This window comes from Mauremys reevesii, linkage group 4 (assembly GCF_016161935.1).
Source record: "Mauremys reevesii isolate NIE-2019 linkage group 4, ASM1616193v1, whole genome shotgun sequence".
NCBI lineage: Eukaryota > Metazoa > Chordata > Testudines > Geoemydidae > Mauremys > Mauremys reevesii.
The window spans coordinates 60,145,052-60,154,286 of record NC_052626.1 but is presented as its reverse complement, the minus strand read 5'-3'; the positions used below and the strand labels follow the sequence as shown (position 1 = coordinate 60,154,286).

Genomic DNA, 9,235 nt, shown 5'->3' with positions numbered 1-9,235 from the left:
ATCTAGATGATGTTTGACAACACAGTTGACCTCCCCCTTCTCCACCCCCACATGCACTGACATGGGGAAACAACATGGAGCCTTTCACTGGAAGTGCTGTTTACAAAATACTGCATTTTCTTTCCAAAATTCCACAGCAAGAGGCAGTCAGCAGCTTTAGCGCATGCCAGCGTGAACTGGAGCATTTCCTAGGCTGACTTGCTTTCAGTATAATAAACATGGAGTTTAGACACTTAAGCGTTTATATATATAGCCATATCTATCATAAATGTAGTAGTAAAATAACACAGCTGTGCCTGGCCGAGCGCTGAAGGAATGTGGATACTACGCGTAATTAAACGGGGTTAAGTAGTAATATCGTAGAGCTGTTGGTTTCCTGGATCCTAGGACAGGGCCAATGTAGCCAGTTTGTCTTCGTTTAGGAACTTCTTGACTGCTGAACGCTAATATGCAGTGTCGTTGTAGCCGTGCTGATCTCATAACAAATATTACCTCACCCACCTGGTTGAAGTCTAATATGGCGAAGATAATAATGTGTCATAGCACTGGAGGTTATTGGATGCAGCTGTCCTATAGTGTAGCGTATGGAATTGTATTTCAGTCTTAGAGGCTCCTGGGTGCTGTGCTATTACATAGCAGAGGTAACACAGCTGAGTCTTATTACTGTAGAGCCCTACATGCTGTGATGTAATAGACAGCTTGAGTCAGCTCTCACTTTCACTGGTTTTGCGGAAGTGTAACTCAACTGACCTCAGTGGAGTTGCTCCTCATTTACACTGTGGTGTACAGGAGCAGAAGCAGGTGGATAAGGCAGCTGTGTCTCAGTGAAGGGTGCTGAATGCTCTTCTTTAATATCCCAGAGATTCTATGAGGTATCATGTCTCAGTGTCACAGGCAGGTGCTGAATAGGCCTGGGGCAGTGCTTACAGTGTGGCCTTCCATTATCTTCCCCGAAGATTGTACACAGTGAGGGAGGAAAGGGAACCCGTTTCACAGCTATCCAACACACAGTGCCAAACTCCTCAGTTTGATCAGCAATACTGGTGTACTCACCCCTTCTCTTTATATCAATTTTCATTCATTATTTTTATAGCAAGGAAAAGGGGGAAAAACCCTCACAATTACATAATATGCCCAGACTACAATGATCAAGAACAGCAATATAGCATTTTATTACCATGGCACATGCAGCTATTTGTGTGTTACACACGGAATCAAAGGACCTGAATCTCCTCCTGCTAACCCCAATTTCATGCGGTGATGGCAATGGAGTTACTCCTGATTTAAGTTACTCCTGATTTAAGTGGAAGATGTATCAGAACCAGGGATCCTATCACTATGTTGGAAATCTTGTGCCTGGTTCTCCTCTCACTTATACCAGAGCAACCCCCTTGACATTAATGGAATTGCGCCCAGTTTGTGCAAGTATTAGAGAGAGACGAAACAGGCCGCTTTAGTTCAAGAGTCTTCTGTATCATATCACAATATATTGAGTGTCATTTGCCTTGGAGCATGGGAAGAGTTTCCCCAAATTCCTTCTTGCTGTGATAATGGAAAAGAGTTTGTTACAACAGACTATCAGCTTTTTATGGAGGCCTAAAAGTTTGCCAGGGAGCAGAGAATTTTTGTCACCTGATGCTGCTTCCCCTAAATACCTAGTTTCTCTGTGGCTGCTGTGCGATGTCTGTGATGCCATGCTATGTTCCAGCATCCCGTTAGTCATTTGTAGTACAGTTTTCAAAACTGGGTGCCTAAATGGACACTGCATTGTCTAAATCGGGCTGCTGTGCACTCATTTAAATACCTCAGGGTACCTAGACACAGCAGAAAAAACAACCTATGGCAGCAAGTCTCAGAGCTCAGGTCAAGTGACTCAGGCTTGCAGGGCTCACACTGTGGGGCTAAAAATAGCGATGTAGATGTACAGGCAGGCTCATGCTGGAGCCTGGGCTGTAAGACCCCACCCCCATCCGGGTTTCAGAGTCCAGGCTCCAGCCTGAGACCTGCTGGCCCAAGACCTGCAGACCTGAGTCAGTTGACCCTGGCTCTAAGCGGTGCTGCTGTGGATCTTTTTTTGCTGTTAGACATACTGTAAATGTCGACGTAGGTGCCTAGCTTTAGGAAACCAGCGTTTGATAACTGAACTCCCAGTAAGTGCTCTGCAGCTGACAATGTCATTGATAGCCACAGAAGGAAAAAAACGAGTTCCAGTCTCTTTTTTTTTTTTCCTGCTTTCAAACACTGAAAACCCGAAACTAGAAAATAACTTAAAACTGACAATTTGGAGGTTTTCTTTTCTTTTCTTTTCTTTGGATGAAACATAAATTTTATGAAAGAAGTAAATTTCCCATTACAATCCTAATTTAAAAAAGGGGCCACAGTTTTCACCAAAACATTTTTTTGGAGAGACCAATGTTAACCACCTTTATTCCGAGCAATCACTGGGGCCAAATCCACAAAGGAATTAGGATTAATATGTGTATGAAGTATATTTTTGGCCAGCTGCACCTCAGATTCTGGAAGATTAGCGATAACTATCCTGCAGCTAAAATAAAGCAACTTTCAAACCTATAAAATGAAAAACATTTCTTTTTTCCCAGCGAAATGTCTATTGTGGTTCTCATTGCAAATGCACCAAAAAAAAGTATTATATTGTAGAAGCAGAAGGCATAGTGGGCACACCAGGCTACAGGCAATAAAATCCAGGTTGACAATAAAAATTATGGCTGTTTCTTAATATATAGTGGGTGTCTGTGCTCAGCTGTCCTCACAGGCCATCTCATATACCTTCTGAACACAGAAGATCAAGATAGTGCTCTAAAGCAGTAAAGAGACACAAAACTGGGGCTATTAATATATATAAGACTTATTTCCAGGTCAGTAGTGATTCCAAGCCATCTGATGGCTTAGAGGCCTGTGGAAATGAGTTGGTGGCCTCAGTCCAGCTTCTAATGGACACGTGTCCTCATCACAAAGCTACTGTAACAGATGGCACTTTTGACCCCCTTGCTGGCACACTCAGCAGAGAGGGCAATGAATTAATAAGCACAGAGACTCTCTCACTTCTAGAGATGGCCACTGTAGGTCAGAGTTGTTAGAGTTAGCCAGTGAAACAAAAAAAATTGTTCTTGCCATTTACGGTTTGTTTTGATTCAAAAACTGTCTCAGAGTCTGTTTTTAATTTTTTTTTCTCCAGGAGCAAAGGGGCGTGGGTGACAATGGCTTTAAAACACTTTTTCATACTACCCTCCCCCTATGCGGGGACTAGCTAGTGACTAGTCTGTTCTACTGTGAAAGTTAGAGCAGTCGACACTGAACAAAACCCCAGGGAGCCATTGGGACCTTGGGACACAGCCAGGGATTCTCGGGGATGCTCCTCTGAACTGGAGCCTCAGTATGACACTGAGCTGCTATCCTAGCACTACGACATCCAGCAAATGGTAAGTGTTTTCTGTGGAAAATTTTCATTTAATTTGACTATTTCACTGATTTGTTTAATTAAATCAATCAAAACGAACATTTTCTTTTCATTTCAGTTCAGTTCGAAAATGTTAATTTTGTTTTGAATAAAAAAAGTTGGTGTTGCTTTTCCCCCTACTCCTTTTTTCCTGTCCCCTTTCCCCCCAATGACATTTTTTCATTCCTTTTGAAAAGCCATTTTTCATCAAAAAGGATTCTTGACCAGTCTCCATTCAACAGCTCCTCCCTTTTTAAATGGGCCGAGAGATACGCAACTCACATTGCAGTCTCATGTGTCAACACTGTGATCTGGGCAAAGTCCCCTACCAAAGAGAAAGCAGTGAAGACGCCACAAACAAGTTTTGCTTGGCAAATGGACTTTAAGAGAAATTGGGACATTTTCTAATCTCAAAAAGAACAGGAGTACTTGTGGCACCTTAGAGACTAACAAATTTATTTCAGCATAAGCTTTTGTGAGCTACAGCTCACTTCTTGGGATGCATAGAATGGAACACACAGACCGAAGATATTTATACATATCTAAATATCTGCTGTCTGTGTGTTCCATTCTATGCATCTGAAGAAGTGGGCTGTAGCCCACGCAAGCTTATGCTGAAATAAATGTGTTAGTCTCTAAGGTGCCACGAGTACTCCTGTTCTTTTTGCATATACAGACTAACACGGCTGCTACTCTGAAACCTTTCTAATCTCAGTTACTCTGGATTTTCCCGTGTAAATCAATGGAGTTATGCTGGATTTACACCAGTACAACTGGTTTTAGAATGTGAACCAGTGTTGGAGCAAAAAAAACAGGAGTACTTGTTGGAGCAGTCGGTGTGTGGCAGTTGGAGCTCCCTTTGTCCATTCTATGCCTGTTCTATGGATAAACAGACGTTTTCAGTTTCCAGGGCTTTGAAAGGCACTTGACTCACCTCACTACATTCACTGGAGAAAATGTAAGGGTGAGCAAATCTAGCGGTGAGCAATCTTTGAGCACTATGTACAAAGGTGCAAGCCTGCTGTTCTTGCTGGTGGAGCTCACAGGGTTAAACTGGGGATCATGTTCTTGAAGCCCCCTGGGTTTGCTTTATTTCACTCATCAATCTGACTGAAGCTTTGCTGGCTTCAGATAATGCAGGGATTAACTGGGACAGCAAGACAAACAGAAACTTGAATATACACCTAGGTTAGCAGTCCCACCCTTCCACCAATCAACATGCCGGGGCTGATTAATAACAGGGGACACTAAATCTTACTGACTGATTTATCACTGGAATTCCTCTTCAGGATTTTATTGTTGGGAATATTGATCAGACATTAAATACATAGAAAGGAGAGTAAATCATTATCCAAGAGCTAACCAGGACTGAGTGCATAAGGACTGCTTTCTCGCTCTGACTCTATTTTCCATCTAGAGATGAAGGGGGATGTATTCCATGTATGACTTCAGAGGCTAAACCACAAGGGAGCATCCCTGCAAATGACTGAAGATTTTCCTGATTCTTTAACCTCAATCGTTTCTATTTTTTTCTTTTGTCTGAATGAACCTTTCTGCATTCAGCTTTCTCCCTCCACCCAAAGGAGATGTCATCAAAAGCCTTCCCCTCTCCCAGCTCATAGCATGCAGCTACATCATTTTGACAATGCCTTGATCACACAATCCGATCAAAGCTCAGTAGATGGAAAAATAATGTGCCCACAGCCCTTTAATGTCTAAGGGTATATCTGCCCTGGAGCGGGAGGTGTACTTTTCAGCTCAGGTAGACATACCTGGGCTAGCTTGCAGTGGCATGAGCAGTGGGAGGGGCAGTATTGTACTTGGCACAGCTAGCCAGTCCCACTGCTCATGCTGGGGCAGCTACACTTCTATTTTTAGCACACTAGCTTGATCAGAGCTAGTGCAGGCATGTCTACGTGAGCTGGAAATTACACCGCCAGCTCCAGTGTAGACATACCCTCAGTGTCTGATTGTCTTTTCCCATATATCTGTGTCAAGTGGGAGTAATTCCACTGAAGCCAATGGAGTTACTCCTAGTGTAAAATTGACACAAGGGAGAAGACATTCAGGTCCCGTAATCTCTAAAAATGTCTGCTGACCTTCAATCTTTCATACCTCACCTTTACACAAATGGCTTTGCAGGGTCTGAAAACACACCGGGCTGTGAGCTATGAGTGTGTGAGGAAGGTAGGAAGCATGTTGCATTTTGGGGACATGTTGTTAGCATTCAATATCTGTCAGTTTAGGAAAATGGATGCGTTGAAGGGCTGATTCTCATCCTCTCACATCAGTGTAAATCAGAAATTACTCCAGTCCAGTCAGTGAAATTAAGCTTGTAGAAAACATGAAGAGGAGCTGCAGGCCCACAGGCCCTGTCTCCTATTGGATTGTTTTGCTTAATATTCCTACCATTGCCAGTGCTGATCCAGCTTCTCCAGTGACGCCAAGAAATATATTTCACAGGGTCCATTCCCACTAGAGCAGGGATTCTCAAACTGGGGGTCAGGACCCCCCCAGGGGGTCGTGAGGTTATTACATGCTGGGGTCGTGAGCTGTCAGCCTCCACTGCAAACCCCGCTTTGCCTCCAGCATTTATAATGGTGTTTAAATTTATGAAAATGTGTTTTTCATTTATAAGGCGGGGGGGGGGGTTGCACTCAGAGGTTTGGTATGTGAAAGGGGTCACCAGTACAAAAGTTTGAGAACCACTGCTCTAGAGGCCAAAGGAACTGCCCTCAACATTACTTGCAACATTTTGTGTCTAAAATGCTGAGCATACACATATAAATTTATGCTCAGGCTATGTACAAACATTGCTACCTCCGCTGTGAGCATGCTGCCTTCATCATTTCGTACTGAGGATTAGTCTCAGGTGCCCATCAGTTGCTACCTTTGGCAGCATATTCACCTGCCTCCCTGCTTCAGGTCTTACCATGCAAAATGGCTGGACTAATGGACAGGCTTGAGTGGAGGTGGAGGGGCTTATTGGAGTTGCTCCGCCTGCTGCTGCTTAGTCTAACTGTATGGTGCTCAGCAATTGGGTCTGTGAGCATGGCTTAATATAGATGGCTCCCATACAGCCGGTGTCTGGGATCAGCACTTAATTCTTACATGTCTGCACGGACTTTTAAATCCTGACTCCATGTAGATAAATTTTCAGGGAGTCAGAGAGGAAGTCCCAAAACAGAGATGGTGACCTCAAAACTTTTGTGCCAAAGTACTGGAAGAAGTTATCATCCATAATGTCCTCCCTGTCATACCTTAACCCTCTGGACACACCAGTTTACAGACTGCCAGCCAAACAAGTGCTCAGATGGGAATGTTTATGTCGGCAGTATCTAATGAGTTAAGCCTATACAGCAGGACCTACATATTAAGAACACTCTTGTGATAGCTGCATGCCTGCTCTCATCAAAGACTCTCTTTTCTTTTATGCAATGTACAGGGTTAATAGCTGCAGTAAAACCACTCCTTGTGTGGGGGTTAATGAAGTGTTAATGGAGACCCAGGTGCTCCTGTATAGGAGTTCTGAGGGCATGGAAATGAAGGTTGCTGAACTGCAACCAGAGTTCTTCAAGATGGACGCTGCATGTTCTCACTCATGGGACTCTCCGACCAATGCAGCTTGAATCATAGAACTGTAGCGAGCAGTGTTCATCAGAGCTCTCACGTGCCTCCCTTTCTCCTCCCTCAGTGAACATTCCAGGGCGAGGGAATACAAGGGGCTCCAGCTGCCTCAGCTCCTTCCCCAATGATCCCAGTTCTTTGCTAAATAGGACTTCGAGGCAGAGAGGAAAGGTGGATGGGGAGTGTGATTACACAGAATCCTTCTTGAAGAACTTTGGTTACTAGTAAGTAACATTCATTTCCGCTTTGAGTGTCATCTATTGTGGGAACTTGGAGTCCTAACTAAATATGGAGTGCAATGCTTCCTTGCCAAATTTTGCATCTGCTCTAGATTTTAAGTCTAATGAGTAATGCTTAGTAAACATGTGGATTGTACTCCATGTTGCTGCTCTGCATTAATCTATTAAAGGAATATGTCTAGCAAATGCCATAGAAGCTCCTTTTGATCTAGTAGAATGAATTCCAATTCTCTTAGGAAGAGGGAGACCCATCAGCAAATTTCTTTAATACACAGTCTAACCCATCTTGAAAGAGTCTGTACTTTATTCCTCTTATTTTAAACAAATTGTCTAAAATGCTTAATTTTATCTAAGTCAAAAGCTAGAGCCCTTCTAACATCTAGCATATGTAATCTAGCTTCCCCCTCTTGAGTGTGAGGTTTGGGAAAAAATACAGGTAGTATTTTGATTGGTTTATATGAAAATCTGGCACTACTTTTGGGTAAGAATCTTAGCTATGTATGGAGAATTACTTTATCCGCATGAAAGACAACGATAAAGGTCTGCCATTAGAGCTTATAATTCACTTATGTGCAGGGAGCTTTAGGCCCCTTTAACATTTTTTTGGGGGGGGGCCCCGGGAGATGAAAAAAAAAAAAAAAAAAAAAAAAAGCCTTCTTCTTTAGCAACACCGGTTCCTAAAAAAGTTCTGCTTTAAGGTGCTGCCACAGTATGTATTTTTGTTGTAATAGGGTACCAATATTTCCCGTATTTAAAAAAAATTCCCGGATTTAAGAGAAGAAAAAAAAAGCTGGACATGTCTGGGAAAATAAAATATGTCGTTAACCTAACCAGAGTTTTTTTTAAAAAAAGATGCCCTGAAAGAAGACTGAGCTCGTTTGTGTGTGTGTGATCCCGCCACTCCCTGGGGGTGTGCTAGGTGTCCAGAACAGTCCTTTTTGATATTTTTTTCTTTTTCTTATATAGGCCCCTGTCCCCCCCCCCAATTTTTCTCATTTTTCCCCTTTGCTCTCTAGGTGTGGTGTGTGTGTGCCCCCTGCCCCCCCCCCCCCCCCCCTGAAGCAGGTTAGCCCTGGGAAAACTGCAGGCACAGCAGTGGCAGCAGGGCTGGGGGGGCAGGGGAGGGGCTGGGCTGGGGGAGAGAGAGAGGGCAGCTGGCTGCAAGGGGGGGGGGGGTGTGCTGGTGGCAGGGGTGTGTGTGGTGGGGTGGGCTGACTGGCAGGTAGGGAGGGGGGGTGTGGTGGGTTGTTGGCGCTGGACACAGAGGAGTGCGGGACTGGCTGGCCTTATGTGCCTTGCTGAAGTAATAGCTATCAAGACTATAGCTATTGATAACTGTCTCAATGGATAAATAGAACAAGATACAGCTCCACATAGGTTCAAATGGATGTTTCATTAATTGTGTAAGCAGTAAGTTTAAATCCCAAGATGGTATAGGATCCCTAACTGGTGGCTATTGATTGTTAAGATTTTTCAAGAATCTTATGACTGCATCATGAATAAAAACCAATTTACTATCCTCAGGGACATGATATGCTGAGATTGCTGTGAGATGAAACTTGACTGATGACAAAGAGAGACCTGCTCTTTTAAGATATGTAAGAATTGGAGTTCTATATGGATCAACTTCATACATGAAAACCCACAATAAAAATTCTTTCCATTTATAACCATTACATTCTCATGTGGACAATTTCCTTGAATTAATTAGTATATTTTGCACTTCTAGAGAATGAGGCCATTCTAACAGTCCCAGAGTCTTATCCCCCATGCAGTTAGGTGAAGCAACTGAAGATCTGGATGATACACCATCCCTTGTTGTTGTGTCAACAAATCTGATACTAATTGCAGAGTCTTGTACAGCCCTCTGGACAGGTGAACTAAGTCTGGATACCACTGCTGCCTGGCCCAC

The 9,235-nt window shown here is 43.4% G+C and overlaps 1 long non-coding RNA gene across 1 annotated transcript; it reads left to right on the top strand.

Moving 5' to 3' along the window:
• Nucleotides 1–3,296: 3,296 nt before the first annotated feature.
• LOC120403262 lies at nucleotides 3,297–8,969 on the top strand. The gene is made up of 3 exons (XR_005597508.1): nucleotides 3,297–3,440; nucleotides 7,152–7,308; nucleotides 8,848–8,969. It is a non-coding gene; the product is annotated as an uncharacterized LOC120403262 (long non-coding RNA).
• The last annotated feature ends 266 nt before the right edge of the window (nucleotides 8,970–9,235 follow it).